This window comes from Miniopterus natalensis, chromosome 8 (genome assembly GCF_054644295.1).
Source record: "Miniopterus natalensis isolate mMinNat1 chromosome 8, mMinNat1.hap1, whole genome shotgun sequence".
Lineage (NCBI taxonomy): Eukaryota > Metazoa > Chordata > Mammalia > Chiroptera > Miniopteridae > Miniopterus > Miniopterus natalensis.
The window spans coordinates 62,929,366-62,938,264 of NC_142088.1; the positions used below are offsets into that span (position 1 = coordinate 62,929,366).

At 33.2% G+C, this 8,899-nt stretch overlaps 2 pseudogenes; both read left to right on the forward strand.

The window, feature by feature from the left end:
- The first annotated feature begins 908 nt into the window (after positions 1-908).
- On the forward strand, positions 909-1,441 carry LOC107542021 (transcription factor BTF3 homolog 4 pseudogene; annotated as a pseudogene).
- Positions 1,442-6,911: 5,470 nt separating this feature from the next.
- On the forward strand, positions 6,912-8,426 carry LOC107542018 (large ribosomal subunit protein eL34 pseudogene; annotated as a pseudogene).
- The last annotated feature ends 473 nt before the right edge of the window (positions 8,427-8,899 follow it).

Genomic DNA, 8,899 nt, shown 5'->3' on the forward strand with positions numbered 1-8,899 from the left:
AACTCTTACTGTTGAATTGTCTATATTGCTTTTCAATTCTTTTGAGTTTTTGTTTGTCTTCGGACTCTGTTTTTAGGTACATGGATCTTTATCATTGTGATATTTTCTTTATGTATTGACTCTTTGTCACTAACGATACTTCTTGTTTTAAACTCTGTGTTGTCTCTTCTTAAACATAATCACTCCAGCTCTCTATGATTATCATTCTCATGGTATATCTTTTCCAACCTTTCACTTTCAGCCTATTATCTTTGAATATGAGGAGTATTACTTGTAGATAGCATCCAGAAAATATATTTGGGTTTCACTTTATATTTAGTTTAATAATCTGTATTTTTTAATTGGTATGTTTAGAACTTTCACATAAGATCATTATTAATATTGTTGGTATTATATCTGCTATAGTCCTATTTGGTTTTATAGTCTACTCTCATCTTATACTCTTCTGTTTCTCTATAATGGTCTTTTTTTGTGTTAAATCAACATTGTTAGTGTGCAATTTTAAATTTTCTGCTGGAATTTTTACTATACTTTTGCTTTTTAAAGTTGCTCTAGAAATTATAACATACATTTTCATTTATTACCATCTATTTTAGATTCATACCAACTAAATTCTGGTAATATATATAAAACTTTTTTCCAATGTAACTCCACTCTCATCCCCCCCTTCTTTATGCTATTGTCTTATATGTTACCTATAAATGTGTTTTTTTAAAAAACAATAGTACAGTGCTGCAGTCATCACTTTACATAATTCTATTTGATTTTAAAAAGTTAATAGAAGAAATTTAAAAACATATTTATAAAGTTGTTAATGTGGCCTTTCTCTGTCTCGACTGAGGCAGCCAACCTGCTCTTGCCCCATGCTGGTGTTGGAGGACCCTCCCTGCTTCAGGTTTGCCGACAGCATGGATCAAGATAAGTTAGCCTGACTTCGGGCTCAGGTCCGGATAGGGGCAAGGGTACAGCTCGCAGAAAGAAGAAGGTGGTACAAAGAACAGCTACAGCTGATGACAAAAAACTTCAGAGTTCTCTAAAACAATTGGCTGTGAATAATATGGCTGGTGTTGAAGAGGTAAACATGATTAAAGATGATGGGACAGTTGTTCATCTCAACAATCCCAAAGTATAGCCTCACTTTCTGCTAACACCTTTGCAATTACCAGTCATGCAGGAGCCAAACCAATCACCGAAATGCTCCCTGAAATACTGAGTGAGCTTGGTGCTGACAGCTCAACGATTTTTAGGAAGTTAGCCGAACAGTTCCCTCGGCAAGTGTTGGACAACAAAGCACCAAAACCAGAAGACATTGAAGAGGAAGACGATGATGTTCCAACTCTTGTAGAAAATTTTGATGAGGCATCAAAGAAGGAAGCTAACTAAAATCTTTTCTGGTTTTTGGAAGCTGGCATGGACTAGATTTAACAAATCAGCTATGTGGTTCCAACACAGAGAACTTCAACTGTTACTAGTTCTGTAATATAAATATTTTGTATATTAATAATGTCGTTTGTTCAGCATTTTGTGGTCATTTGATTTTGCATTTTGTGCTCCCTCCCATGGTCTATTCTTTTGGCCAAAATACGAAGTATTGGTGCAATTTGGGGGTGTTTTGATTTTTTAATTTATTTTATATCTTTGGCTTTTTGTTTGGGGTATTTTCGGTGTGTGTATGTTTATGTATGCGTGTGGGTATGTGTGTATACAGTGGAGAGCAAATTGGAAAACAATTCTATTTTTCTTCCTCTGTTCCCCAGTAGAAATAAAACAAATCTTTACATTTGTTAAAAAAAAAAAAAATTGTTAATATTAGTCCATATATCAGAATCTCTGATGTTACTTACTTCCTCCTGTTCATTTGAATGGAAGATTAGTTTTCTTTCCTTTCAGCCTGAAGGACTCCATTAGCCATTAGTGCTTCCTGTAAGGTGAATCTGCTAGTCACAAATTTAGTATTTGCTTATCAGAGCATATCTTTATTTTGCCAGTATTTTGAAGAATGCTTATGTTGGATCTGGGATTGTTGGGCTTTCTTATAGTTTTCTGTTTGTTCTATAAGTGGTATTTTCCTGCATTCTCTTATTTACTGTCTCTATTAAAGTCAGCTCTTAACATTTTGATGCTTCACCTTAACTCTATGAGTTGCTTCTCTTCCTGCGTTCAAGATTTGTTGTTTGGTCGGCTTTTCATAGTTTGTCCAGGTGTGAATCTATTTGTATTTATTCTACTTAGGCTTGTTGAGTTATTTGGATCTGTATGAATGTTTTTTTTTATCAACTTTGAGGAAGTTTAACCATTACTTTAATAGTATTGTTTGGTCTCATATACTCTTTTTTGTTGTTGTTCTTCAAATAGATAATTAATATTATTAATATTGAATTTTTTCTAGTTGTCTGATTATTTTTCATTTTTGAATCTGCAATTGAGACCCTGTAGAATGTTTTTTCTTCATTTTTACCCAGGATTTCTTTTAAAATATGTATATATATAACTATTGAGTATCTTTATTGTCAGCTATTATTCTCATAATTGTGTTTAGTTCTTTAAATATTTTAGTTCTTTAAAAATATTTATATTAACTGTTTTGTCATTTTTATCTGTTAAAGCTAACATCTGTGACATTTACCATTTTTTTATTGCTTTTTGGTGCCTCCTGAGGCCAGGCTGCCCTTTCATGTTTCTTTCAATTTTCATTGTGTTTTGTTTGTTTATTTGTTTTGCTAAAAACTGAACATTTCAGATGGTATAGTAACTATGGATTATGTAATTTCCCATGAAAATTTTTGGTTTTTTCACATTTTTGTTCATTTGTTTAGTAATTTTCCTGGGCCAGACCTGTAAAATCTATCTACCCTGGGTTTGGGGCCCAAGAGGAATTAATAATTCGGCTTTGGTTTTATACTTCCATGAGATAATGTTTGACAGAAGGCCAACAGAACATAATTCGACCCTTTTTTGCTTAGAAAGTTCCAATTAAAATATTTTGTATTGTACCAACTCAGTTTTTAGTGTGGTTTAATGGCATAGATTACCTGAAACAGAAATAGTTTAAAAATTCATAGCATTCATAGAATGTCCTGTGCCCTTGTTGTTAAAAAAATAATTGTGGAGAATAGGATATAATCAACACATCTCTGAGTATAAAAGTTACATTTTTTTAAATGAAACAAATGTGCAAATGCACACATACACATACAAACATATGAAAGTACTGAGCAACATATATCTTATAAGTAAGGAAAACCAACATATATAGGAAAAAACACTATATTGCCAATATAACTGAGGCCTACAGCAAATATTTAAAACATATTTAAATGCTATTATTTAATAAATTAATGAAATAGGCGTGAAAGTCGAGTTTATATCATTTTGTTGGCTGTTAACACAGCTTTAAGATGTTTAACACTGTTGACGGAGTTAACTTTGATAGTGTCTCATGGGAAATAAGCTGCTCAGTATGTCTGCCCTCAGATTTCCTCCTACCCTTCCCCACCATTGTGTTGTATTCAAAGTTGTCTGAATCCTAAAGGCCGAATTTCCGGGGCTCCTATACTAACTGGTTTCTGGTTGAGCATGGTTATGGGAGGGTTTGGCAGAGGTTTAGAGGGTGGAAGAAGTAGGAAGCCAACTTATTCCCCCCCTTCCTCTTCCTTGCTGGGCAAGGGTGCTGTGTGCTCTGTGAACACCGTGTACTTCTTAACTACTTCACAGGGGTGTTTAGGAGATTGGTGATTTCATCCTGGCCAACATTCTACAGTTCCAAAGATGAAGAAGGAAGCTTTGAAATAAGATTGATGCTAATTCTAATTCTTGCAACATGCTATGCTTGACGTGCTCCACGGGCCCACACAGCTGACTTATTGGAGCCCTACTACTTCTGCTCCAGTGGCAAGGAAAGAACTCCTCACAAGTTTGATTATTTTTGCAAAATTTTAGAAATGACAATACATAATAAAATGTAATTTAAACATAATATGTCTCCTTGTAGTTAAAACATATTTCTTTCAACCACAGTGAATATATTAGAAAAAAACTACAGTAATGTATTTTTAACAAACCCACCATACTTTCCCAAAATCTATTCTGCTCTTTTGGGAATGCTCTAAAATCAATAGACACTCTCTTTTTCTTCCCTTCTATACTTTTGTAGTATTAACAGTATGAAATAGCCAACTATATCCCAAAACAACTATTTAAAAAATCACACAAAAACCCCAAGGAATTTCCCAAAGACTTTGTTTTCATTCACCAGTTTGAAATTGTTTTCTTTACACATGGTTAAGTATTTAATGTGTTGCTGGTATATAAGAATCATCTTTGTGTTAATTATCTAATTACAGACTATCTTCCATATTTCCCCACACTAAATGATACTTTATTTGACCAATTAAAAATTTAAACTGTTCAGCACTAGATGGTTGATGAGGCTGATTGTTCAATTTAACATTGTTTTATTTCACAAATCAACTATTTAATTTGAGGATATCAGGTATCATAACTGAGAATGTAAACATATCTAATTCAGTTTTCGTTCTGCCATTAGGTGTTCAAAGGAAATCAAGAAATAATATAGTTTATTTCGAAGTCTGTCACAAGTTCTTTTTAATGGCTTTCATGAAGTATTGCTTCAATTCTGTTTCCAAAAAGCAATAAAGCAGAAGTTGTTTTTACAAAGCAGATAGAAAATTGATTCACTGATGTTGGGCATTTTCCAAGTGTAATGCAATATTTCCAAACTGTTACATATGTAATAATGGCTTTGGTGTTTAAGTAAGCATTTCATTAAATTGGTTGATTTTAGCTCTAAGGCTAGGGTTAGCATCACTAAAAAAGTGGTGAGAAAAATTAGTTATATAATTTTGTATTAAAAAGTCACCATTTATGTGTATGTGAATCTATCAGTATAAGGGATAGGCTGAAGTGTTATGCCTCATTAATTTTTATTTCACACATGGAGAGTTTATGTAAGGACTTTTTCTTACAAAACTGTTATAGTAGTAACAATGATTTGTGCATATCACTTTCAATTATCCATGAGAAGAAATGATCATAAATCAGGAGGTTGTTCCCCCTCATTTTTCATATTAAACCATATTTACTTGTATTAAAATCTTACTCTTTCTAAAATTGTTCTTAGCATTTATTGATCTATTTCTAAATCAAATAACACAAAGCAAAAGATTTCTCACTTGTTACTTTTATTTCTTCCCAATTCTCTAGAATAAGTGTAACTCACATTTTTTTTCTATCAATAGTGATAAGAAATCACACATTATAATTAATGATTAAAATTCTATTATTTTAATATTTCCATCAACTACCTTCATACTAAAAGGCATGGCAGTTATCTTTGAACACTGATAGGACTGGATTGGCTTTTCAGAAATAGAGAGGTTATTAGGTAGGAATTTTGATATTAAACTTTCTAAATGTAGGAAAAACAAAAATTAAAAATGGTGCTTAGATTAGAAAAAATATTATAAACATTTAATTACAATTTTATGGCCTGTAAGATAAAAACTCTTTTTCCCTTAAATCACAGTTATAACTCCGTAGTAAGTTGCTTAGAACTAAAACAGTAACATGATAAGCGTAGGCACTCCATTCAAATTCTGTTCAACTTTGTGTCGTGTGGTTAAGCCTAACCAGGAATGTGTTGCTATTAAGATTTTGTTGTGCTGTGCAGGTATAAATACCAAGCACGTTTTTTGTTTTGTTTTATTTTTTAGAAAAATAAAGGTGTATCTGTTCCCCAACAGGAGTGACCTTGCTTCTTTTTAAATGGGGATTGCAAGCCTTATCCACCGAGGTTAGCCCCTTTTTGAGTGCATTGAATCTACCAAGCTTAGAAGGGAAAGAAGCTTACTTAAGAAGTTCTGTCTCGTTCATTGTTTTCTTAGAGCACTGGTTTATTCTTTATTTGTGCTACTACTCCTTACCTTAACCCACTCAAACAGCAGGGCATGGGAACTATGATACCAAGGGAATAGATATTATAAAAATCAAGGTTAAAAAATATAAGTGTGTACATTGCTTATAAAATCTTACCTCATGCTGAGCTCAATTAAGAGAAAAGCAAATTAAGGTGCAGCAAATGAAAAGGTATCTTACCTCAAGCATGAGCTTTTCAGTTTAAGTAATAAAGCCAGAGAGGTAGCATCCTCAGAGCCCAAACAGATTTTGGCAACCTTTTAAAAAGTTGTAATACTTATTTTGTTATTTGATTTCAATAAATCTAAACCCCCTTTCTAGTGCAAAGCCACCTCTACACAAATTTTTACATATGTTAATAATTATCATCCATGAGATAACTGACATATTTATTTCTGAAATTAGAGTAAGTCAAATGCCATTTAGAAGATTTCTTAATCTCTATTTTCCACATATTTATGACAGAGACTCATCCTGGTTTTGCTTCCAAAGCTGGACCTGGAAGATTGCCAGCACTGAGGTCAGCTACGAGCACAGGCTGAGCTTGGCTTTGTCTGCGCCTCCAACTGAATGGACACCCTGCCAAAAAGGCCTCAAGTGTGGCATGCTCTGATTAGACTCCAAGCACGGATTCTCTTCACATATTTGAGAAATTTTAGCACAATTGTCCACACTTGTAGATATTTGAAACCTTCATTGTACAATTGTTTATTTTTTACTTTTTGCAGAATTTTCTTCATCTTTCTTTTTCCCATGGGGAATTTATTTACTCATATGCATATGTGCATTGAAAAGATAATCTAAACGATAAGGCATGCAGTTGAGCTCAAAGAATCATGGAGGAAATTGAAAGAGTTCATAAGCTCTTCAGACAAAGCAGATCAAGTAGACTTGCCAAATTAATTATTTTAAAGAATGTGGTTTTTTTCTACATAAAATCCATTTCTCACTAATTCAGAGGGTATTTTTTTAAGATTATGACTCCAAAATACGAGGAGTTGGTCACGTATTAAATAATAAACCTCCTTTCTTCAATTGCATTAAATTCAGATTAGCACCCTTTTGTCTGGCACCTACTGCATGATAGATGCTGGTATTATGAAGACAAATTAGCTAAGGTCACAACTATGAAGAAGGCAACAGTCTTGCTGGGGGACAAAATGTAAATAAGTAAATTATAGCCAGTTCTTTACACGGCATGTTATAAAACATTATTCACTAATGTTATGACAGTGCTTGATCCAATCAAAGTAGGAATGAGTTTAAAAATAAGTCCAACAGGGAAGAAGGTTCTTGGATGGTGGTTCAGCAGGAAACACCAGGACAATAGTTATCTAGACAATAATTACGTTGGAAAAGAGAAAAAAACAAAAACAAATGTTCCTTAGAGGAGGAAAAAAAGGAAGAATCCAGTTTTGCTACAATACATTATTAAAATATCATGTTTTCAACCAAATTTATGAGGTGCACAAAGAAAACAGAAAGTGTGACCCGGAGACAGAAAATAAATCATTAATAGAAACTGTCTCTGAGGGGTCCCAGAGATTGGATTTAGTATAAAAAGATGACAAAGCTGCTCTTGTGAATATGTTAAAAACAAAAACAAAAACATGAAGTTAACACATTTAAAGAATTAAAAGAAAATATGATGGTATCGATTCTAGAAATTAAGAATCTAAATAAACATTTTAGAAAATACTAAAAAGAGGCAAATGTAAAATATAAAGTTGAAAAGTTCAATAAATAAGATAAAAGATAACTGCAGGAAGTAAATGACAGATTTGAGAAAGCAGAAGAAATAATCGGTGAACCTACTAATACATTAATATAAATTATACAAACTGAAGAAATGAGAGAAAATGTATAATACAAGAAAAATGAAACCTTCAAGAAAACGTATTTCATAACTAGAAGCAACCTAAGTGTTCGTCATCTCGTGAATAAATGAAACCATGTTTTATATCCATGCAAAAAATTCCATTTAGCAATCAATGAAGCATTGAAACATATTTTGTCATGAATAAACTTGAAAATCATTAAGCAATACGAGCCAGATTTAATTAACATAAAATTTTCAGCAGTAAGAACATTTATTGGAGCTCTTCCTGGGATGAGTGTTTTCAAGGCATTCAGAATGGTCAGAGTTTGACATACTGATGGAGGCTGTCTTAGCATATAGCCTCTAGCAAAACTAGGTTGTCCCAAACCCTTGGCGGTAGAATTGTTTACCTTTATGCCAAGAAGTTTGGGAAAGCACCAGGATCTGCATGTGGCCTGTGCCCAGGCCGACTTCAAGAAGTTCCTGCCGTGAGAAATAAAGTTCTAATGAGGTTGTCTAAAATGAAAGAACATGTCAGCTGTCAGCAGGGCCTAGAGTGGATCCATGTGTGCTAAATACGTCCATGACAGGATCAAGCATGCTGTCCTTACTGAGGAGCAGAAAATCATTGGAAGAGTTGAAGGCACAAGCACAGAGTGAGAAAGCTAAGTGAAGCTTTTTTGAATAATAAAAACAATTAAAAAGCTTTTTAAAAATCTATGGGAGACAAAATACAGATCAGAGCTTGCATGGAGCTGGGGTTTTGAGAGAGGAATGGCTGCAGATGTGAATGATTAGGCATTTTAGGATAATGGAAATTTTGTAAAGCCAGATGCTGTACTGAATTTTTGCATAATTCTATGAATTTACACTACAATTTTATGACATGTAAATTATCCTAGATGAATCTTCAGAAAAATGTAAGTACAACCACATAGGACAACATATGGTCTTGATTCAAAAAAGATTAACAAATTTATAATTATTTTTGATTCAGTAATTGGTGGAGTGCGATTAAGTTAGCTGGTAGAGCTATCTTCTGGTTAATGTCAATAATGAATGGATCTTTGACATCTAAATAGTGGATCTTGTCTTTTTGTCTAAACCTCTTCAGTAAATCCTTACTGAATGTGTGTAGAGTTACAA